General features: G+C 40.8%; 1 pseudogene across 1 annotated transcript; it reads left to right on the forward strand.

The window, feature by feature from the left end:
* Positions 1 to 688: 688 nt before the first annotated feature.
* Positions 689 to 23,472, forward strand: LOC145464970 (uncharacterized; annotated as a pseudogene). Its single transcript, XR_014041477.1, has 6 exons — positions 689 to 1,258; positions 3,789 to 3,855; positions 6,885 to 7,480; positions 9,221 to 9,685; positions 16,533 to 16,598; positions 16,912 to 23,472. The product of XR_014041477.1 is annotated as an uncharacterized LOC145464970 (transcript).
* The last annotated feature ends 1,991 nt before the right edge of the window (positions 23,473 to 25,463 follow it).

Raw genomic sequence — 25,463 nt, forward strand, 5'->3', positions numbered from 1 at the left:
GATCTTTAATATCCGACGAAGGCTCTTATGTAAACAATTATATATAAACAATTATTAACCACGAACACATAGGGTGGTTAGCCTGTGGTGCAGGTTGCACAGGACTGGTATGCTTTCGCAAGCTAAGAGTTATCCAGTGATTTATCGGCCTGAATGATCGGCTCGGGTTGTCCCGTACAACGAAAGGAGTCTATACTTTCGCAAGCCAGTACCTCGCTAGCCAACATTTATATCGGCTTGAACTGATTGAACTGGGTAGCACTACGAAGTGAGACACTCTGAGGGATTGTCACTGAGATTGTCGGAAACTGTTTCAGTAGTAGACTGGCTTGCACCTCCATTGTACTTGCACTGTTAGGAATACACTTGAACAGTTGTTACAGTCACCCTGTTGTTACTTTTTCAAGATCAGGAGTTAGTATGGAGGAGTTAGTATGGGAATCTCGGTTGAAATAGTCAAGGATCGGCTTTTATAACCATTTCGTGAGGATCAGTTCTGAAATATGATACCAACAGTGTTTTATTTACACGCGTTTTATTTGCCAAAATTGAAGTAAGTTGTTACACAATACAAAATGTGGAATGAAGAGACGCTTTGGTTTACAAAAATGATGTGCTACAATGTGTATATTGCATTACTTATAAGGCAAACAAACGAATGATGTGGAGGAAAACCTTAGCCCTACGTACAATCCGACCGTCATTTTCTGCGAATTAGGGCATGCCTGAAATGGACACGCACCCCAAACAATCATTTTACTAGTATGATTTGAGAGATAAGCTATCTCTAAACGTATAAACACTAACTAAAATTACTGGTCACAATTGTGACTGGCTTCCAGAGAAACCCCGAGGAAACGGCTATGTCATTACCAGATATGGTCAAACATGGCGCCCTCCGCCTACCCGTACACCGGAAACCGGGAAAAAAAATGTCGCCGCCATCCCAGCTTATGACAAACTCTTGTAAATGGCACTATGGGAGAGAGTGATTAGTTTAGAAATTTAATGAATTAAAATGAACATTATTTAACCACTTGTTTTCCGAAGAAAAGAGGCTACAACGCCAATTTCAAGTGGCCTGAGGCTTAGCCTCGGCTTAGCCATACCGTGGAAAGCTGGGACTGAGGAACCATCCCAGAAGTTATTTCCGCTTTCATATTTCAGGACGAACGATTCCAGACCAACTCAGGGTGTTCAGGGGATTTTGTATAAACTAAAGCGCTTTCCTACGCGAAGAATAGAGAAAAATTACGAGGTAAGCTGACGATATTACACTGCTTTAAAACTGGAGATGCTTCGGTATATTTTGACGCGAATATTTGTTTACAAATCAAAATTTCTGATAACCTTTCGCGATGCGCAGTTATTCGGCTGTTTAGCGAGGATGCACTTTAAAAGGCCAAAGGGTATAAAAGGGCTGGTGTAGTCATTCAGACAGGTGAATTCGCTGCCCGACAAATACTGCGAAACACATTTTTAATTTAGCTATAAGCCCACACAAATTCTGCATTGATTTGCGTTGAGTGAGAGTGGCCAAGTTGTTTTGAATTTAAGACAGGAAGTGTACCCATAGTGCTAGGGCTCCTAGCAGGAGGGTCAAAGATTGCCCAAGTTTGCAAGCAAAATTTCACAGGCAGAGTTGTCTTATTTAGTTATAGCAGAAAATGGTAGATATCTCCAGCCTTCTGCCATATCCCTGAGGGAGGCTGGGGGTGGGACATGACTGACATTTCAGCGGCTGACAGTTGAAGAATGTTTCTAGGGAGCTTGATATTCCTACCTGTGCTGGCTGTGCATTTTATATCTGGTTCTTATTGCTAGACAAGGACAGCAACAGAGATGCCAAACTCTGAACAAGTTGCAATGTAAACACAGCCCTGTGATACAATTCAACTCTCACTGAACATGTGAAAAGGAAACTGATTCAACTAGAAGATTTAAGAGGAAAACCTTACTCAAGAGAGGGATTCTAGAAAGCGAATGGAAGAATAATTTCAGAATTAATTTAAGTGTTTTTGTGATCCGTGCTATCAAAGTGATCTTGGAGGTTTGTTGCCAAAATTAAAAATATATATATTTTGTCCAGTGGGTAGGCAAAGTTGTCCAGGTCCATACATGTATTATGAATCTCTGTCTCACAGGGTATCCATGGTGTACATTCTTTTGAATTGCACAATAAAAAATTACTTACTAAACAGTATCTTCGGGACACTGAACATTAAGTCAAGGCCTACATTTTAGGCTTAAAAGTTTTGGTAATGTGCCCTTATCAGGGCTCGAAATTAACTTTTTCTTTTGGGAGCAAGCTGGCGAGTAACAGAAAAATTTTGGTCGCCAGTTCGTAAATTTTGGTCGCCAACTTATTTTATATATAACTCACACAAGAACACGATTTTATACGTTACTTTCCATGTAAGAAAAGTCACAATTGAAGAGTGAAAACAATTAGAAACAACACGAGTAACAATTAGTTATAAAGCTACCATTGTTCTCAAGTGATATGTCTCTGGTCCGAAGGTGATGGTTGTCTCCGTAGTCATTTTAAATGAAGCGAAGCATAAAACATTCTAAGTCCGTGGTTTGCATTGTGAGACAAACACAGGTCCTTGCGTATATGCGTATTTTATTCAACAACTGAGGAAGGATTCAAAGTTTGGATTAACCTTTTGGCTGAATCTTCATTCCCCGCTCGTAAAAACTCAGATAATTCCTTCAGCTGATTGGTATCAGCCGCCATTTTCGTGGCAAATGAAAAGTACATAGTGTTGAAGTGCGCCTGCTATCCCAGTTTCGGAAGAAGCCACTGAAACAATATGGCACCCCATGAACGCAGTATCAACGTGTCGAAATACGTTCAATTTTTTCGATTATCTTGTAATATTCAGACATTACTTTACTGGGAACGGAAAGGTGAGTTGTATACTAGCTACCATATCCGATTGATTTCCTAATATAAAGATTTAAAAACAAAAGTTGTGTTGTGGTTTGCTTTAGTTATTGGACAAAACGCGAGTCGCCAGCTGGCGACCAGTTCTGAAAATTTAGTCGCCAGTGCTCAATTTTTGGTCGCATTGGCGACCAGTGAGTCGCAATTTCAAGCCCTGCTTATCTGGCTCTAATGCACCATCTGATGTCATAGATTTGGGGATGTTGCTCAATCAGGGAATTTTTGGCAAGAAGCAGCTTTATTCATAAATCTCATTTGACCTCAACATAAATTCCTGCTCTTTCACAATATACATTCACAATCCTCTGAGGTGCACTTACCCCAAATAAAGAAAAAGCCCCCTGGGTAGGACTTCCATATGAAAAGGTCAGGGACGGATGCTCATTGTCTAATACTCAAGGGTCTAGGGTTCTGGTCTCACTTAGGGTGTTCATGATGAAATGTGGCTACTTTTAGCCACAAAGATTCTTTAAGGTTGCACACGGAGAAATAATGATTTAAAAGATGCTATCCATTTTACATCTCAACATTGCCGCTCTCTTGAGTCTGCTCCACCAGCACCGGCTCTCTTCCTAAACAGCAGCTGTTAATGGAGCTTATTCTGTTTTAAATGATATATTTTAGGGATCAAATGTAGCTAGAGCCATGCTTAGATTGGTCTCCTGTAGGGGTTGAATTTAAATTTTCTGACAGGCAACCCACGCCTTTACATATGGGAGCCCCCATTCCCTCCCCTAGAGAAAAGCCCTAGTATCAAGGTTGAGCAAAATCACTCACCAGCCTCTCCCATGTATTTACAAAGAATACTGTTCCATTAATTGATTTTGTTTGACTGTAGGGTGGACATCAACTGACCATTATGTGAGAATATTATCAATGGCAACAGCAGTTACATTGTCAGGAGGGTAAGTGCAAATTTCTTAGCATCATATGCAAATTGCAGCTTTAATGATTCAAGAAAAATATACACTCAGATGGCATACTTTGACAAGTATTTAAGAAGATCGAGCAACTGTTGTGCTTGAAGGCATTTTTCGGCACCTGTGTCATCTGCTGAAACATGACTTTAAAGACATTAAACATTAAAGACCTATTCTTGGAGGAGTTGTAATTGCACTTGTGTAGCCCATGTGCTAGACAGTGATCATGAGGCGAGATCCAATTTTCACACTGACTCTTCAAGTCTGCAAACTAGACCATTGTTCTCTCATATGCCCATCAATTACTCTTTCATGGAATAGAAAGCTCTGCCAACAGAACTGTCTTTGATATATCAGTCCACAGCACTGGAGGTCACAGTGCATTGGTAACACCAGGAGCAGTGCCGTAGCAAGAGAAAAAAACTGGGGGACACAGAATTGGGCGCCAAAGGCACGAGCCGTTATGAGGGTCTGGGGGCATCCCTCCCAGAAAATTTTGAAATCTCGAGGTTTGGAGGTGCTAATTCCAGTGTTCTCCAAGAGCTATTTGTAATTTACACGTCTCGCAAATTACTCCCCACACTGTCTCAGCAAGTGAATGTAGATTGAAGAAAGTATAACAATTGCAAAGTCAATTACAAAATAACAAAACCGACGGTCTCTCAAGCAAGTGTTTCGCCTGTTATAGACTCAGAGTCAGGTATTAGCTCGTTATTAAACTGTCAGAGTTGCCTTAGATGCAAGATGCATGTCATTTTATGAAAACTTCCCGAACAAGTGCTTGCGCCGCTGTTTGTGCCCCACAAACAAATTCTTGGTAACTTCCACCATGTCAATACCATCTGCCAATTCCTTGTGGACATGCAGAAGCATGACATGATTGAGCATGGTCTCTCTTGTGGTTGAGCGCAGGTAAGTCTTGAGCCACTTTAAGGCGGAGGAGTGCTCGCTGTTAGTGTGGGTAGCTGGCGTGACAAGCATAAGCTTAGCAAGGGTGCAAATCTCACTCAATAAGAGTTAACAAGCATTTCCGATTGACTGAGAAAAACTCCAGCAGATCAGCGATGTCGAATCTGGAGGTGTCTGCTTGCACCATTTCTGGAAGCAGGGACAGCTGGGGTTCTAGCTTGTACTGCTGCAAGTCAGTATCCCTGTACACTGCCATCGCTTTCAGTAGCTTTTTGTTGTGGTGTTCAGCATTTTATACATGTCTGGTTTTACTTTTGGGGTAAAAAAACTGGGGGGGCACGCCTCCCCTCTGGCCCCTCCCCTTGCTACAGCACTGGAGACTATGGATATCTGCAAACACATTCAAATGATTGCAAAATGCAACTTACACTAGAGGTGCCACCTTCCTTGCAGATTGCTGCTTGATCATTTCACCTTTGTTTAAACACCAAATCCCATCCCAGGCTTATGGTCTGACACTGGCTATCAACACTTTGATAGGCTAGAACCTCTGCTCATTACCTGGCTTAATACAGCCAAGGTATTGATGTAGTGACTACTGACACTACTCACAAAAGATGTGACAACTCATAAAAGATTTCCTCCACAGATCCTGATTTGCTACAAGGATGTCACTGCATGCAAGGACATAAAGTTGAATGTTAAGGGTTACATGGACACAAGGTTCAACCAACCTGCCAGTCCTTCAGGCCACTGCTTTCCAAATAGCCAGTGCACCCTACATTGAACTGAGGTTCTCCCACAACAGAGCAACTGATTTCCGTCTTCTTACTTTTAAGTAAGAAGAAGTTATCTAGTACCTATTTCATCATCATTGTCCTAGGACCACTATGTGCTTCTTCTCCTGCAAACAAGACTTCAACAATCATGCTACACAGCTCCAATAATCTCTTTACACTTTGTGCTTATTGACCCTCAGTCTTGGACTCCACAGCCTCTTCCAGTGCCCTGATTCCTTTCCACATTAGGTTTCAGGGATGTAAACTTTGTGCACATACTCTGCTGACTTAGGCATGAGGTGGGACATGACTTACAGCAATTGGGAACAGTTACTGACTGCTGGCATGCCTGCTGAGTTAAGTTGAGTTGCGTTCATTGAAGCCACCAGTTGCAACTGTCCGCGTTGTCTCAGGTTTGTCAGTGGAAAATATGAACTAGTCTTAAATCACAGGATCACCTGTTTAACCAGACGTTTATGACCTTTCTCCCTCCAGTAGAAACCTTTCTTGGATTAAGATTTCAGGAGCAGAGCTGCAATAGCCACATCTGCCAAAGACGTTGGTAAAAGCGTGAGTTGGGATGCTTACAGCAAATGGGAACAGTTGTTGACTGCTGGCATGCCTGCCAAGTTGAGTTCAATGAAGCCACCAGTTCCAATTGCAGCTTTGTCCCAAGCTTGTCAGTGGAATATAAGAACTAGCTTTAAATCCCAGGATCACCTGTTTAGCCGGGCTCTATGACTTTTCTCCCTCCAATAGAAACCTTTCTTGGATTTGGAGCTCAGGAGTAGAGCTGTAAATAGCCACACTTGTCAAGGACTTTGGTGCATCTAGCCTGCAAGCAGGTTCAGAAAGGTGAACCTGATCACCGGCTGTGCTGTACCTAGCCTTCCCTTTCTGAGGTAACTACCAATTGCTGGGTCCCATAGCCTCCACCCTTAGGTCATAGTCACCCAATACACCAGTGGTGGCTTCATCAGTCAGTTTGGGAAGGAAGCAAACCTGTAAGCACCACAGTTTCAGCTTACCAAGATGGCCACACTTGTCTGTTGCCTTAAGGTCATCTTCAATATTCCAGCTGCTTTTGAATCTAAACTCTTTGATGCCTGTCTTCTCTGGCAACTGAATATTCTGTAGAGCCTGGACTGTATTAAATTCTCAGTTTAAGTTAGGTGGCAATACATTTATTTTAGTATTGATATTTCAAATCCATATAATTATTTGCTCTATATGTTGTTGGTCCATGATATAATTAGTCTGGGTATCCTGTGGTTCTTATCCAAAGTAATGTAAAATTAAAATACATAGTTTCATTAACTCTTTTAGGTCCACACTTCATTGTGTTACAGACAACCAGAAAAGATGGTTGGTCTTTGGCATTGCACTCAACAAGGTCCTGGTTACCCAAATACAACCTTTTGTAGAACAAGGAGTTCAGAGGGAGTATGGCAATCTTCAAACAAGCCACAGTGTTCACACTCAGAGCTCAGCTGGGCGACTTAAGAATTGGCCAACATTCTTAAAGTATGAGAACATCAATGGTAATGATGCATTTCCCAGGCTGCCAGGTGCAAGGTTCAATTACTCCTTATTTGACTGCCGTGTGACATCACATGTTGACTTTGCCAAGCTCTATGTAGAGAACCACATGGCCAAGTTTAACGCCTTTGATGAACACTGCGATGCATCTGCCATGCTCACCCTGCTTGGTAAAGTGCCAGTCTTCTCTCCAGCTGTACAGAGTGCTGCTAATGATGTTAGACAAGCTAGAAATTCCTGGGCCCATTGTGTATTCAGTGACTGGGGTCCAGTGAATTATCAACAGAGTTTTAACGAGATGGAAAGACTAGTTAAAGCCCTTGGTCTGCCAGGCGCCTTTGAGAGAGGCCTTTTAGCAGAACTCAGAGACTGGGAGACAAAAGGTACTTGCCTGATTTCCACAGTAGCCATTATTCCATTCAAATACTTATTAATCTGTAGATATGCAACAGGGTTAGGTACCCGGCTTTGAATTTTCATTTAACCCTTTTACCTTTCAAGCTTTAGATTCACACAGCATCAGAGCTAAATATATACAGGTACAGGTGATGTGGACAAATGATAAACTCTAGGTGTATTATGCAAAGCATTTACACTGAGACACTATTCTACCACCAGCAAACCATTATATCCAGTATCAACACAAAATGAATGATAAGATGACAAAGTTTTGATATAGATAATGACGTTCAATCGCAATGCATTATGGGTATACCTTTTTTACTCCTAATATAAATGAAAATTTTTGCTTCTAATTTTTTTTGGTTGCTTCTAGCTTAATCTTCAAGGAAAAAGGTCTTTCACTGCGTTAAATTATTAGGTTGAAGTTGCTCACTTTAAACAATAAACAGATTTAACGGACTGGAGCCCTCAGCATTTTTGTAAGTTTGCACACGCTTTTTGACCACTAAGAGTTAATCACCGCTTCAAACTTAAGTCTACATCAGAAACTATAGCTTTAAACATTCTTTTTTGTATGCGTAATCTATACATGGAATAATCTGCCAAAAGAAATTGCTGAGGCGGATAATTTGAACATTTTTAAAAACAGACTGAGATGTTATCAGCTTTGAATGTTCAAAGTATACATTAACGTGCCTATGAAGTGAAGAGTGTTTTGGCGTTTTTCTGTCGCTTGTTATGTCTACTTTTCGAAATAATGTTAAAGAGCGAAAAATTGGACCTTTTGCTGCCCAAAGTTCGAATTTGACAACCGAAAGTGGGTCCATTTTGCGCGCGGCCAAAACGAATGTATTACAAGGTAGTGACGTCGAAAATTGTTCAGACGACTTCATCTCAACTTTCCGACTCCTCGTACGTTGGAACTTTCACTAGAGGACATATATCCATCACTATCAAACATTTTCCTTGCAAAAAAAATGGCGAACTTTGAAGAAATCTCCTTTGGCATTTCACATCATTTCAGCATTTCATCGCTTGTAAACTCGTTGCCAGTCTCCGCACACACTGTTTTGCTATACTGAGCTCACTTTGGGCGGCAAAAAGTCGGATTTTTCTCTTTTTAACATTATTCGCTTTACGCAGTTTCGAAAAGTAGACATAAAAAGCGACAGATAAACGCAAAAAAAAAATTTCACTTCATAGGCACTTTAAGTGTTCCATCATGTAATATTTTTGTATTTTTAAACAGATGCAAATCAGTCATTATTTAAAATCAGATGTAAATTAATTGCTTATGTTTTCAATTTTTTAAATTATATTCGTAATTATTGTAAGGCGATATTTTGAATAAACAGTTATTTAATATTATATTGTTACTTTATTAAATGCTCTCTTTACAACTTATTGATGGTACTGATGACCTCAATTTCTTCCATTCCATGTATGTCCTTTCTTCGCTTTGGCTTTAAGAGCATATTTCACCTCGCGTTCTTTATTAGCTTAACTTCCAACCTAATCCGATTACGACAAAGCAGAAATTTACAAGACACAACAAGACTGGTGACAAGTCCTCTGTTCTCCGTAGTTAAGTAATGCAGATTAACGCATTCTTTTGGCGCCCGAGCGTTGCATGATTAGAAGTCTGTAGTCCATTACAGGCTCCCCTAACATTTTGTCAGCCTAGCATTCCTGATAGTTCACTTCCTTGTTTGTTACTTAAGGCACCATACTGTGTATGAATGCTACTGTGGATCCTGATCTGTTGAAGTTGGTACAACAGCACGTTAATACATTGAAGACAGATGTAGAGCAGTTGACATTTGAAGTGCAGGAGGATAAGAAGCGAGTAACACAAGCACTTAAGGACATTTTAACAAGTCTAGAGGAACTAGAAGCAAGAGTTGCGAGTGTGCAGCATGAACAAGAAGTCATGAAACAAAAACAAAGTTTGCTCTCGAAGACAGTAGATGCCTTGCAAAGCGATGTGGATACAAGAGTTGTAAGTGTGCAGCATGAACAAGAAGTCATGAAACAAGAACAAAGTTCGCTGTCGATCAAAGTGGATGCCATGCAAACTGATTTAGAAACTTTGAAACTACTTCAACAAGAAGATGTACAACGACGAGTTACACATATGGAGAAACAACGGAGTTCTCAGTCTTGTCCCGAGGAGAATCAGGATCGAGGTATAGATATTTTACTGACTAGCTTTAGCGGTTAATTTACCTTTATCATCTTGAAGTTGATGATTAGGTAATTGAGTTGCAGAAACTGATGACTTTGAGGTGTAACTCCGACTTAGACTCAGTTATATCTATATAAAGTTGTTTGACCAAGCATACTTCAAACAAGGCATGTATTTACTGCAATTATAACCTTACAAAAAAAGCGATAAATCTCTTCAATGGAAGAAATTTAATTAAATTGAGAATCACGTATCGAAATGTGAATCATTGTTAGAAAGGGCCTTGTAGTTGAGCTCCAGAGTTGTCCTTTTTGACGAGTGATAGCATAGCTAGAGGGAATCATAGTTGTAGTGATCAGATTATGCAAATAAGATTTCAGGCTATCATCCGTAAACTTTTAGTGTTAATTCCGCTGGCCAGTGTATTCCGCAAAAGGAACTGAACGATTAACCGAGAGATGAACTGATCTTTCGAGTCGAATAAGTCCTCCCATTAAAGGCTATTAATTGAGAAATAGAAAACATGTACTGTGTTTCTATCGAATTTTAGTAGAATTCTACAAGTATATTAATGCAAATGCTGTAATCTGCTTGGCCGAGCCATTGAACACTATTTAGTGAGCAGTGGCTGGAGGTCGTTTTGGAAATGGCGACGTCTTTTTCATTTTCCAAAGTTTTGGAGGAACATTTTGATGCAAATGGATAGTTAAATTCCAGAGAAGTCAAAATGAAGGACATTTACAGTTTCTTGACATTTGAAATTATTGAAAAAACTGATGCGCGCGCGCACAACTTCAATTTTAAATGACAATTCAAACCGAGCGACCTTTTTCAGACGTAAAGCTTAATAATACGTCGAGAAATAATTGGAAACCGTTATTTGAAGTAAATTTTAGTGAGAATTCTACTAAAACAATTAGATTATTCGCTCTCGATTTCTATGAGGTGATAGTTGACGAGGCCGAGGGCCGAATTAACTATCACCTCATAGAAATCTCGAGCTCATAATCTAATTGTTAAGTAGAAACACGAGTGGAAGTTTGGGAGAACGAGAAATGTTGTGGGAACGCGACTTTCACGAGTATTTCTATAACTCGATAGAAACACGGAGAACATGTTTTCTATTTCTTTTAGAAAACACCGGAAACAGTCCTAAGAAAAAACGCGCGCTGATTGGTTAAAAACCGTGTTTCTATAACTCGATGGAAACACAGAACTTGCACGAGCTGTTGATGTGATGATCTTGCGAGCAAAGAGAATTTACTTTTTGATGATCAAAGTTAACAAATTGTTTTCCTCTTTTTCGTCGCGGTATTTTCTAAAAGAAATAGCAAACATGTTCTGCGTGTTTCTATCGAGTTATAGAAACAATCGTGAAAGTTTGGGAGAACTCGAAAAAGCTGTGGAAACACTCCCTGCGGCTCGTGTTTGTAATATTTAGGCTTCAAAGCAAGGATTTATTCCGCATACAAGACATACAATTCAAGAAGTGAACAAGACGGTGGATCACGAAAAGCACATGGACTCAAGATGCAACGGGGTCTTATAACTAGAAAACCGGAAGTCTGATGTAATGAACAACTAATCCAACATCTTCCCCCAAAGTTTGAGTGCTAACTCTGTGCACACAGTTCGGTAAACTCAACAATAATGTAACAATGTTCAAGGCAAGTTCGCTTTGTTAAATGTTCACAGATCTAGCCATTGTGGAGGTTCCCAGTGTTCGGATGGCCTTCTTGGGTTGACACAGCTGTTGTGGATCCGGCAGGTGTTGAAGGTTCAGCCGGTAGATTCTCTCGCACATGGGTAGAAACCTTTGGATATGTTTGGTCCACGGGCAGTGCGTGATCGCGAGGTGCCACAGTTAGGCCATCAGAGGGAAAGGCTGGCTTCGAACTGGTTGGAACTAGAGCAGACCGATTACGTGGCAATGTGCTCATGTCGGTCTTCACCAAGTAGGATCTCGGTAGCTTGGTGGTTCCAATGATCTGACCCTCCCGGTTCTGGTCGCGCACCCAAACTTGCTCGCCAGTGGTGAGTGGAGGGAGGGCACGGGCTTGGTGTCGTTTGTCATGATAAATCTGTTGCTTTGACCTGTATTCGTCCTCTCTCAGTTCCACTCTTTGCCGGTCGGTGTCTTGCACATTTGGTTTGAGGACACTGGGCATGGCAGGAACCTTGGTTCGCAGACGGCGCCCCATTAGTAACTCGCTGGGTGAAAAACCATTTTGCAAAGGTGTAGATCGGTAAGCCAGGAGGGCTGGATACGGGTCTTCATTCTTGCGGAGCAGTGCTTTGACCGTACGGACTGCCCTTTCAACTTCCCCATTGGCTCTTGGGTATTCAGGTGAGCTTGTCACATGAACAAAATCGTACTCAGTGGCAAACAGCCGAAAGGCATCAGAGCTGAATTGTGGGCCATTATCTGATACAATGATGTCAGGTATGCCATGTGTGGAAAATAGTTCTTTCAGGATTAAAATGACTCTGGCAGATGATTGGTCATTCAGTTTCTTGATCTCAAACCATCTTGAATAGTAATCAACGACAATCAAGTAGACCTTTCCTTTGAGTTCAAAGAGGGCGGCAGCTAGCCTTTCCCATGGACGTGAAGGAAAGGAGGTTGACATGAGTGGTTCTCTGATAAGCCCCAATGCAACACAGGCTTTTCTGCTTAGCAGTCGACATGTCTGGTCTGGTATGACATAGACTGGTTCAGTAACTTTTCTCTGGCGGTATGAGAGGTTAGCTTGAAACATGCCAATGACTGGGATTTGAATATTTCCAGGGCCTGGTAAGGTTTGTTTCGGTTTGGCAAACTTCTGATCTTTCAGCCACGAGGTATGTGCGCCAATGACTGTGACTGCGGCACCGGTATCCAGCTTGAAGCGAGTACTGTGGCCATTAATCCCGAGTTGGGCGGTCCAACCCCCCCTCCCCCTGTGGTTTGAACTTCTCCAAGAAATAGAACCTCAACTCCCTCTTCCTGCTCTTCATCATCTTCGAGCTCGTATACTTTCTTTGTTGGGGAGGCAGGGCTGCGACAAACATTTTGAAAGTGTCCCCTTTTTTCACATTTGTTACAGGTAGCATCTTTAGCCGGGCAAACTTGGCGCTGGTGTCTTTCGCGGCCACACCATCCACAACTTTGGGCAGGTTTGGGAGTTTCTTTGTTCGGAAGTTTTTTATTTCCAGACTTTCCTGAGTTAATAAATTCAACTGAAGCTGGTTTGTTGTCCCCACGGACAAGATCACGGTTTTGTGCTCTAGATTCTGCCTGACGACTCATTTGAACGGTTTGTGCGAGTGTAAGAGAAGCTTCTGATTGAAGTCGATCGGAAAGTGAATCATCAAGTACCCCCACTACAATTCGGTCTCGAATTAAGTTATCCTTTAACACACCATAGTCACAATTATCTGCTAATCTGTATAGATCCTGGATGAATGTGTCGACCGATTCTCCCGCTATTTGAGACCTTTTGTTAAAACGCGCTCTCTCCACGATTACGTTTCGCCGTTCAGCAAAATGGTCGTTGAATGATTTCTTGATCTCCTCGTAGGAAACAGTTTCTTCGTCTAATTGAAGCGTTTGAAGAATGTCGTCGGCACTGTCACCCATTGCATAAAAGAGAGTACTAACCTGCTCCGTTTGTGGTTTATTGTTGAGCCCTGATGCTACTCTGTACCTGTCGAATCGGCGAAGCCACTTTGGCCATGTGTCTGCTGCTTGTGGGCTGTTTGCCTCTTCGAACGTTCCGGGGAGAGGAATTTGTGTGGTCGTTTGGGCCTGATTAATCGTCTCCGACGCTGATGAAGTAGATTCGTCGCCTCCTGGCATTGTTTAGCGTTTAGTGTCTCCAGCTACCGCTGCCACCATGTAATATTTAGGCTTCAAAGCAAGGATTTATTCCGCATACAAGACGTACAATTCAAGAAGTGAACAAGATGGTGGATCACGAAAAGCACATGGACCCAAGATGCAACGGGGTCTTATAACTAGAAAACCGGAAGTCTGATAGTAGTAGTAGTAGTAGTAGTAGTAGTAGTAGTAGTAGTAGTAGTAGTAGTAGTAGTAGTAGTAGTAGTAGTAGTAGTAGTAGTAGTAGTAGTAGTAGTAGTAGTAGTAGTAGTAGTAGTAGTAGTAGTAGTAGTAGTAGTAGTAGTAGTAGTAGTAGTAGTAGTAGTAGTAGTAGTAGTAGTAGTAGTAGTAGTAGTAGTAGTAGTAGTAGTAGTAGTAGTAGTAGTAGTAGTAGTAGTAGTAGTAGTAGTAGTAGTAGTAGTAGTAGTAGTAGTAGTAGTAGTAGTAGTAGTAGTAGTAGTAGTAGTAGTAGTAGTAGTAGTAGTAGTAGTAGTAGTAGTAGTAGTAGTAGTAGTAGTAGTAGTAGTAGTAGTAGTAGTAGTAGTAGTAGTAGTAGTAGTAGTAGTAGTAGTAGTAGTAGTAGTAGTAGTAGTAGTAGTAGTAGTAGTAGTAGTAGTAGTAGTAGTAGTAGTAGTAGTAGTAGTAGTAGTAGTAGTAGTAGTAGTAGTAGTAGTAGTAGTAGTAGTAGTAGTAGTAGTAGTAGTAGTAGTAGTAGTAGTAGTAGTAGTAGTAGTAGTAGTAGTAGTAGTAGTAGTAGTAGTAGTAGTAGTAGTAGTAGTAGTAGTAGTAGTAGTAGTAGTAGTAGTAGTAGTAGTAGTAGTAGTAGTAGTAGTAGTAGTAGTAGTAGTAGTAGTAGTAGTAGTAGTAGTAGTAGTAGTAGTAGTAGTAGTAGTAGTAGTAGTAGTAGTAGTAGTAGTAGTAGTAGTAGTAGTAGTAGTAGTAGTAGTAGTAGTAGTAGTAGTAGTAGTAGTAGTAGTAGTAGTAGTAGTAGTAGTAGTAGTAGTAGTAGTAGTAGTAGTAGTAGTAGTAGTAGTAGTAGTAGTAGTAGTAGTAGTAGTAGTAGTAGTAGTAGTAGTAGTAGTAGTAGTAGTAGTAGTAGTAGTAGTAGTAGTAGTAGTAGTAGTAGTAGTAGTAGTAGTAGTAGTAGTAGTAGTAGTAGTAGTAGTAGTAGTAGTAGTAGTAGTAGTAGTAGTAGTAGTAGTAGTAGTAGTAGTAGTAGTAGTAGTAGTAGTAGTAGTAGTAGTAGTAGTAGTAGTAGTAGTAGTAGTAGTAGTAGTAGTAGTAGTAGTAGTAGTAGTAGTAGTAGTAGTAGTAGTAGTAGTAGTAGTAGTAGTAGTAGTAGTAGTAGTAGTAGTAGTAGTAGTAGTAGTAGTAGTAGTAGTAGTAGTAGTAGTAGTAGTAGTAGTAGTAGTAGTAGTATACTTTATTTACCCTCGGATTGTAGAGTAACTTTAACAGCTAATCCAACAGTGTTCCCACAGCATTTCTTGTTCTCCCAAACTTCCACTCGTGTTTCTATAACTCGATGGAAACACGGTACATGTTTTCTATTTCTTAATTAAATTTTAAGACTACTTGGCATACAATAAAATTTGGTGTATAATTCGATCCATCGATAATTTTGGTAGGGTTGCCAAAAATCATGTGCGAGGGTTTCACGCTCGAAAATTGCTATTCTTCCGGGTGTTATTTCATTTCGTCTCATTTTCTTATGAAACTACATTATTTTCATGGCTTGAACATTTATATATTTCATTATGCCTATACAAACGCAACCATTCGTTAGTAGCACGGTAGAAATAAAAGTTACCTCACCAGGAGTAGCACCCCCACCTTCAGATTACCGCTTCTGAAATCTTACTACTGCACCAACCTACAACCACAGGGAGCAGAGGAGCCATAGTCATAGTCATAGCAATTTTTCTTGGACAGTTCTGTCCAAGGAGGAAAGGTGCAATGAGGTTAATCACCAACCCGTGAGACAAGGTCAGACTACAACACCGGGAGCTACGTACCCTACTCTTTTCGATAAGTGTATGGGTTCTTTAACGTCCCTTGCTAACCATGTAACACTGGAGATGCAGGAGACGGGGCCTACGGTTTATAGTCTTTATCAGAGAAGACTTGAATGTCTAACCATTTGCAGGTGTGATTTCAAAGGCAGCACGTTCCACTCAGTTATTTTAAGACCCTGAGTGTTGGTCCGGTCTGGGGCTCGAGCCCTCGACCTCCCGCACAGCAGACTGGCGCTCTATTTGACCGTATTGCTAGTCAAATTCACCTTATAACTGCAGCGCGAATCAGTCTGTTGTTGATTCGAGTCACAGTACGTGATCAAACTAAATTCGTGCGATTGCGTTACACGTCTGTTGAAATCCTATTCACAAGTCGAAAGCCACATAACGGAGTCGGGCGACGACCATTGGATATGATACAGTAGGGCGATTCGAATCAACAATCAACATATCAGATTAGCACCCGACTAGCTAAGGGCGAGGAGATTTAAAATGAAATGTGGATTTTATCTCATTTGATAGACATTAAGTTGATTATAGTTGTTTACCGATAAAGTGCTGTGCAGACTTTATCATTTGTAACAATCAAAACAGCTCAAAAGTTTCACCTAAATGAGCTTAAAGGACCCTAGTCAGCCTCCGTCATTTTCGATACCATCGGATTTACTGATTAGTATTGCATGGTGAAGCGAAATCTTATTGCTTAACTGTAAGTTGTGTTCCTGAAAAAGAAAGTAATATGATAGCCAAACTCTTGCATGTAAACGAAAAAAGGGTGTGTTTGACTGGGCCCTTTAATGATTATCTCTAAATTAACGATTTTTAAAATTTATGCTGTGACAGGCAAAATACAACTCCCCGAAATCTTTCTACCAACCTTAATTAATCTTTGTACCAACCTTAATATTATGTTATATGAACATGTCCGCTTCAAATATTACAAGCTGGTTTAAAGAGCCTTTGATCTATTTCAGGGAACTGCAGTTATGAAGGTCCCACAAATGGAGCTTCCCGGCAATTCCACAGCAACGTGTCCGTTGGTAAGTTGCTAATATAACGAGAAGTTATAATTACTTGAAAATCTGCGGTTCGCTGTATAATTTCTTTAACCACAGGCTCTAAACTGAGACTGAAAAAGGATAACAAAGAAAGAACACAATGAATGACAACCAAAAAACGTACATGATACACCTAAAACAAACTTAGCCTTCAAGTAGTTGGCATAGCGGCTCAGTTAATTAATTAATGTATTTATTTATTCATTTATTTACTGTTTGCTTTTAAATGGCTTTTAAATTTTAAAGTTACTTGTTCATGGGAAAAAAAAAGTGTACCGTAAAATTTTATTTTCAGAGATTGCCAGTTGTGAAATTGACGTCACATTTTTTGCCGAACGTTACGATGCAGACACAAGGCAGTGGTTTTTTGACGATTTTGACGAGTGGTTCCACACTCCAGGCAACTCGCGAGCTTATGTACTCCTAGGCGATCCAGGTGTCGGAAAAAGTGTGATTGCGGGAGTCATGGCACAGCGCATGAGAAAGGTTGGACACTTAGGAGCTGCCTACTTCTGCCGTCACAATGATGGTACAAGAAACGATCCCAGGTATCTTCTTGGGACTGTTGCCCATGAACTCTGTGATTGTAATACTCAGTATAAAGTAATTGTACGCGGAGAGAGTGGAGTAAAAGTGTTTTTAGACAATTCTGAACTTGGTGTTCGGGAGCTCTTTACAAAATTATTACAAGAACCATTAAGTAAGTGTTTGCCCTGTAGCCAGAGAAGGTTAGTCATCATTGACGCATTAGACGAGACAGAGTATGAGTCCAGGGAAGATTTCCTTGATCTCATAATGCACTGCTTTCCCCTGCTTCCTGATTGGCTTGTGTTCTTTATCACCAGTCGCCCTGAAGATTCGGTGCAGTTCAGATTGAAAAAGTACAACCCCTGTGTTAAAATTTGCGCTGGAAACAGCGACCAAGACAACTTCTATCAGCAGCATGAGCAGGACATCCAAACGTTTTTGAAAAAGAGAATTGATTTCTCTCGTTTATCCGTCACGGTAGAAGCCATATCAAAAAAGTGTAACGGATTATTCTTGTATGCACATTACATTGTGGAAGAACTTAGGCTTTCTCTGCATTCAGGTAAGGAATTGAATCAGTTGAGCGATTTTTTCCCTGGAGATATCGACAGTTTTTTTCTGCAGAATTTTACGCGCGTGTATGATCAAGTGGGACAGGATATCTTCAAGAAGTTGTTTGGTTGTGCCATCGTAGCCCCCACTCCACTTCCTGTTTCAATCATTTCTTACATTCTAAAGAGAGAGAAATCAAATCACGATGAGCAACAAGTGATCGATGCTGTATCACAATTTGTGGTGTTACGGACATCTGATCAGACATTAACTTTCCTTCACAATCTGATCCCAGCGTGGTTGACAGACAAAGCCAAAGCTTCGCGAAGGTTGTTCATCAATAAGAAGATTGCAGGTGAGTATGTTGGAACGATTTTTGTTGAAATCCTGTCTTCTATTGTGAACGAATCGCGACCAACATGCCTGTCAAATGACGCCGATTTGGAGGACTACGTTTCGTCCGTGGCCGTTCGCGTTTTGTGTCAGAATGGGGCTAAAGATTCGTTGAAGGCTGTTTACGATTGCTTGACGAGTTATGATTTCATTGAGAGAAGGATACAAAGTGGAAGAATTGAGATTTACCACCTGCTGGACGATTTAAGGCTTGCTGCGAGCTGTCTTTCCCTTGACGAAGTTTGGAAACAAGACATCCTCCTGGAGATCGTATTTGCTCTTGAAAACAATGTTCTTGTTCTCTTGAAATGCCCCTACCTTCTGCACTCCTGCATACGAAATGCTTCAAACGCTGTCCAAGAGACCGTTTCCATCCCTCAAATGTCCACTCCTTGTTTTGAGTGGTTCTTTTATCCTGTTCCTGACGCTAACATTGCTCACATGCACTGCTTTGCCACATCACCTGATGGGAGGACAGTGGCTGGAGCAAAGGGTCGGTCTCTGCAATTCTTTGACCCATCTACGGTAGAAAGAGTGAGCGATCCTTTTGATCTAAGCAACGAAACTATTGATAGCATTAACCATTTGGAGTATTCTCCCGACGGTAAGTTCCTATTTTTTGGACGTCTCGACAAATGGTTTTCTGTTGATCGAGGTTGTGTGGAGGACTTTCCTCAATTCTCAGGGAATTCTCATATCTATAAATGGGGCGTACTGACTCGTGATGGACAGTGCATTGTCGTGAATAGAAGTTCTCTGTCTAATCCGAGTACCTGCGAGGGTCAGTCTTGTGTTTTTGACTTACTGGCTCTTTGGGCAATGAAGGAGAGTGAGCAGAGTGGAGATGATGAGCTGACCGTCCGTTTTTGTCCTGACGGATTGAAACAGAAAAAACCATGTAGCAAAGCAGGGATGCAAATCAGACGCTTGTTCGAGCGTCATGGATTGAGCGAAATATTGGATGAGGGTGACGAAATATTGGGTGAGGGTGACGTTCGTGACAATCCTTCTTGCTATTACTGTCGCAGACTAAGAGAATTAACTGAGTCAAATCAAGAACCATCCTTAGTAGCTGTACGACAACTTGTCATTAAGCTCTACCCATGCATATTTGAATATCAGGTTTGGGATCTAGAGACTGGGATGCCTTTGTTGCAGCAAGTTTTTTCAGCGGACATTGAGCTCAACCCGTTCACCTATTTCAGCCATGTGTTCTGTGCTTATAGTGAAGATGGATCAAAAATGGGCTGTTCTGGCATATGGAAAGCCATGTCATGTTGTAACATTGCCACAATAACTGCTTTGCACAGGTTCTTTTTCTATTCTGCGTGTATGGTGGATCATAGTCTGGAGTCGTTGTGGATGCACGAGTATAAACCGAACAAGACTCTGCAGGAGATGACGCGAAAGCTGAAGCAGCTGTTCGAGCTAGTGGGTAATTGTGGGGAGCCGATTGACCTCCTAAAGTTCATCATGATTTCGGTAGGTTTTGGACTTGGAAGTGCATACCCAGATTATATGGACTTAACGAGAATAGAGAAGATTTACGAGCTCTTAAAACAGCAGATGGAGGAGCGTACAAAATGGCAAGGTTTTGCATCCGCTAAGTTATTGAGGGAGGTCCACAATAACGCATCCAAGATTGGCCTGTGGAGAAACATTCCTAAAGGTTTTCAGGATCTCGTTAATGTTTTTAACAACGAAATTGTTGCTTGCGTGTCACCAGAATCAAAATGGGTAATCCAGACCGGTAATTCACTGAAGATGAGTTTGTTACAAACAGGAAATCAAGAACGACACCATATTTATCACGAAAAACCAGAACACACCTTCGGTAAGTTCACACGCTTTACCTTTTCAAATGATGATCTTTATTTGGTGTATTCCTGTGAAGGTTCACTGCAAGCCTTATCTCTCACGACAGGTAAGGTACTCGCGAGTGTGTCGGGCTGTAACCTTTGCTACTTTGCAGGAGAAAGGCAGGTTGGTTATTTGTTTCGTTGTGGTACCGAAGAGACAGCCATCTTGTTGACAAGTTTATTTAGTCCTTTTAAGTTTGTTTCAGCATCACCTGTGCAACCATCGGTTTTCGGAAAATCCGTTGCAGCGATTTTCTGCTCAGGTAATACTGTTATGTCTGTTACGTCTGACTTGGTTGTTACTTTATGGGAAACTTCCACTGTTGCTGATAAAGACGTCATCGCCTTCTCTTCAAAGTATTCGTCGACTGCAGACTACCAGCAGTGTCTCCTTGTGAAGAATTGTGCGCTGTCCTCAGACGGAAGTCTAATTGCCATTCACTGGTCACGCAAGGTAGAGTTGTACAGTTTTGCAAATTCGGAATTGAATTTGCTTCATTCAGTGTTTGAATCTGCACACCAGTTCACGGTTACATACTTTGCATTTTCAGCTGAGAGCTTCTTTCTTCTCTTTTGTATCCAGGATAGCAGGAATGATTCACATTTCTATACATGGGATATCAAAGAGGAAGCTGTTTCAGCTTCTTTCAAATCACCAGGGTTCCTCACCGCAGAATGTTGTTATCTTTCATCGAATAAACGAGAACTAGTCTTGTGTGGTGACTACGAAATTGAAATCTGGGAGTACGCTGAACATACCTACCACCTTCTTACCAGACTCGCAGTCGATAAGCCTTACAACTCTGTTAGGTTCAGCCAGTGCACTTTGTCAGTAGACAAGCAGTTTTTGGTATGCTGCATCGCAGACGTAATTCTTGTGTACAGTCTCAATGCTTCCAATATCAATTTCTCACGGGCCCAACAAGTTCTTCGCGGCCATCTTGGTAAAGTTGAGTTTTGTCGGTTTTAAAAGTAAATCGTTATCTTATCTCATACGGCGTTGATGGTATGGTCTTTCTGTGGGACATCAGCGCGTCGAAAGCTGTTGGATTCGCCAGGATAGCTGAAGGGCAGGAAAGCATTGTAAGCATGGCCGTGTCCACTGAAGAAGACAGAGCTGTCTGTTTTACGTCGTCTGGTCGAGTGTGCATGATAAAACTCTGTAGACTGGGCGCTGCGCTGCCATTGATACCTTCGACGTCACCTTCGAAAGGCAAAGTAAAGACAGCTGAGACAAGTCTACAACTGCAAGGACAAATCGCTTCAGCATCTCAGATTAGCTCGTCATCCATTAAGGATGACATGCTTGAGCCAATAAGCAGTTCTGACTTTGAAGAAGATGAGGATTTTTCTGACTACGAATCCGACTAGGTATTACATTTAACGTATGGAGCTGTTCTAACATAGGATTGCGGCCGTCTGAGGTAGGTTTGGAGAATTTTCTTCAATATTCTAACAGAAGCCAGCGTTTCCAAACATGGCGAGAATTTCTCCAAGCAGCAAAATATGAAATGTGAAATTAAGTCAGTGCAGGCTGTTGCCATATTTCAATATTTTTTTCTTAAAGGAAAGTTTCCTTTATCCTTTACTGTTGCTATTTCCAGAGCTAGTTAGTGCTGAATGGTGTAACTGAATTGGAACGACAGCTGGGAAGAGATTCTGGATTAGGGTGCTAGAATCTCAGTTATCATTTTAACTTTTAGCCCATTTCCCAGGTATCAATAAATTTTGCGTATCTCAGATCTCAGCTGTCAGTTTAAAAAGAAGCGTTAATTCGCGGCTGACAAATTTTGCCAAATTCTCAGGTATCAGTTAAACCTCATTCTCTGATAAAAGTATTTCTGGGAACCGCTATTTGAAACTTTCCTGGGGCGGCAAGCGCAAACTAAACCTGATGAAAATTTGCTCGAAGAGCATAGATCTGTTCAAATATTTGAGATACAACTCGAATTACAACTGACTTCGCAGTTCTGTCAAGAGAAAACCATCAAAGGGCGCAAATACTGAATAAAAAGAACTCAAGTTTGTGAGCTAGCTTGGTGCTACCTTCGAAGACCTAGAGGTCAGTCTCTCCTGGACTTGAATTCTGTTTTGAAATCGAGAAATTAATTCTCCTTATCGATTACCATTAAATGTTTTTAATTTTAGTTGGGAGAATTGGGTGGCACATCAAAACAATAATACTAAATTGATGATTTTCGTTGTTCTCTTCACCTGCCTGCTTGACAGTGTGTTGATACTGTGTGGAGAAATAAGAAAGAGTGATCACTCGTATGAATTTATGGGATTTACCAGCTTAATCCTTGTATCACTATGTAAACTCAAATCAAAATATGTACGTTAACTACAGGAGCGGATCCAGGGGGAGGGTGCAGGGGGTGTGCAACCTCACCCCCTCCCTGAGTTGAAGCCTTCTTCTGCGTATTCGCTTTTAGAATTTGTTTACCCCACCAAGTCAGGTACGCCATTCCTTAGTGATGCACCCTGTCCTAAGAAAAATCCTGGATCCGCCCCTGAACTAGAATATGATCTTTAGTTTTCAATAATAATGGAGATGATTTAATCAATAGTAGTACAAAATAATGTACTGTTTTCAGAAACGGTTTGTAAAGTGTAAGTTTGTATAAACAGTGCTGGTCAAGTCAAGTAGTGTTAGCGTTTTTTACAAAGACATTCAGGTAGTGAAGTAATCATACAAATTAAAGGAGCTTCGTTGAGGCCAACGCATCTTGAAAAAAATGGCCAACTTTTTCAAGGTTGCAGTTCAGTTGTAGTCCGCTGTTTTGCTTTTCCACCTTTTTTTTGTTGCTGTTCTGCCCTTGAAAATTATGAGGATTTCTGGGTTTCGTTTACTTTGGAAGTATTTTTGAACATCAGTAAAATTACCTGAAATGTCTTGACAGAGCTCCTTTAAGTTGCACAGGTAACGTTTCTTCAGGATGATAAACTTAGACCGGATAAAGTTTGTTAAGGCACACGCATAAGACAGATATTTCTAAGAAGTTTGAGTGTAAAATGTTCTTAACCTTGATAACCGTTAAAAGTGGTGAGAAAAGTGTCAAAAATAGGCTTAAAAGGTGTTGCTGATGTAGTGGGCTCTATAGCTTTACGAGAAGTCTTTCAGTTGTTTTTTAGTTTTGTCATATTTTATATCGGATCAGTGTAGGAAACATACCTTAATTTACGTTTATCGTTTCGAGGTATCGTTATAGCTCAATATTTCAGTAGTAATAGAATTAATTCAATTATACTGTTTGTGTATTTATAATTGCTTTTGATTAAAACCAGTGTTAATTAAGCTGGTAAAAAGGATTCAGAAAGTAAATTTAGCTCTTTTAGGAAGTGAAACGTGACTTCTGCGATAGTAAGTGGTACATGTATAATTAATTTTCATACTTATGACGCTGTATAGTTTTCGCTTAATATGGGTTAAATATTAATTAATTGTTCTAGATAAAGAAGTAAAAAAAAGTACTGAAGTGCGTTTCTGTTTTTATAGGACTATAACAATGTAGCATAAGAAAGGGAAGAAGTTTAATAAATATAGATTATGTTATATTGGCCAGACTCTACAGCTCACCTAAACCCTTTATTTTGCAAGCTCGAACTGTCCCTCAGTTCCCTTTCCTGATTGCCATGCCATTGCTAACTGTGCCCATCCAGGTGCTTTGGAGACTATTGAGGGTCAAGTGGGTTGTGTATGCTTTATTGCAATACACCTCGCTATAAAAACGCCTGCATTGCAGGGTAAACTCATTTGGCCAGTTTGGCGCATGTCACTGGAACTTCCCCAAGGAGGTCACAAGTTGTTCACTTGATCTCTTGAAACGCTTGCATTTTTCAAAGGTGTACCCTCTTCTGTCGAAATAAATGACCACGTTCTTTTGTTTCCCCAAAACCCTGGAAGACTAACCATCCTCAAGCATTTCGCCATTGGCTGGGACATCAGCTGAAACTTCAGGGAAGAGGATGTGGTTTCGAGTATGAAAAATCCCTTGCAGAGGCAGTTTTCAGCAGGAGAGACCCCAAGCAGAATATTCATTGCCGGTGTCGAAATTCAGACAACAATTGGCAAAACTGGAAGTTATATTTCTGTAAGAACTATACCGTCATCAGACTAGAATATGTGCACACATTTCGTCGAGGTGGCTGGCGCTGTTTACACCCCTCCACTGTTTGATGCAGTGAACCTTCATGTCGTCTAGGTCATGTACAGGGGTGTTCAGCAATGGGGAAACCGGGCGGGTTCAGGCTCGTGATGGTTCGAAGGTGTTCACCTATGCGTTCCCTCTTTCAGGGAATGTGCAGGTGAACAGTTTTCAACCATCCCTATTTGGAGGAATTGGTGGCCGATTTTAGTAATATCATCCAGGAAAAACGTGTATTAGATGCAGGGTAATTTATTCCATCCTCGCACGTTTGGAATGATTGTTCCTCTTTTCGCAGAAGGTCGCAAAAGAATTTTGTAAGGTCAAAGACATTTTTTCAACAAAATTGGACTTTTGATCATTTTTGTCTTTTAAAAACGAAATCAATGGAGATCATTCCAAACGTAGGAAGGTAGATAATTTCAATTTGCATCGAAAGCGCTAATTTATTGATCAATAGAATGAAAATTCACCACCAATTCGCCAATTAACTAAATTTTAACAAAATGATCCCGCGGCACGTCACGTGCTCAAAATAATATGTTAAGGCAAGGCAAGACGCCGAGTGTTATAATCAGGGAAAATTTCAGCTTGGTAAAACAAATATAACAAGAGATATAGTTGCCCAACCATAATTCTACCTTACATTCCTGACCCAGGCCTTAAAACTGCTTGAGAATCTTATATAGGTCTCGTTGGATAGGATTGTTACTGTTAGTTGTTGTTATTGTCGTAGACTAAACAGAGTCAGTTCAAGAACCCTCCTTGGCAACTGTGCGACAACTTGTCCTTGAACTTTACCCTTTCATGTTTGATTATCAAGTTTGAGATCCACAGACTGAGATGCCTTTGTTGCATATATAAACATATGCACATATGCAAACTCTTCAAAATAAATTTCATAAGAAATATTTCGAAGAGATGCTTTCAATGACAATTCTCCTATTACGACTCACGGCATGTAGCCCTGTTTAAACTGAATTTTGTCCGATTGGAGCAAAGAATGTAACAAACAAAGGATTGGAAGAAAGGCGTGAGAGGGCACAGGAAAGAATAAAGGACTCAGACATGCTCGAAAGGGAGCTATTTGCATGGTCCGGCTCGGCGAAGATCTTAAGCTGTGTTTTCCCTGGACTCAAACTCTGATCAATTCCTCCAAAAGATGACAATTTTCTTTGTAGGGTACATTTGGTACGTAAAATTGAATTTCTGTTAAACGTAGATTTCTATTTATTATCAATGCTGAACTCGTTCAGTGATAGGACGTACGTACTGTGTGATTATTTTATGATTTTAACTCTTTGAATAACACTTTATGATTGTTTCAAGAGCAGTTTGTATTGCGCAATTCTCTTAGGGCGATTTTG

The sequence above is a fragment of the Orbicella franksi genome, chromosome 13 (genome assembly GCF_964199315.1).
Source record: "Orbicella franksi chromosome 13, jaOrbFran1.1, whole genome shotgun sequence".
NCBI classification, from domain to species: Eukaryota; Metazoa; Cnidaria; class Anthozoa; order Scleractinia; family Merulinidae; genus Orbicella; species Orbicella franksi.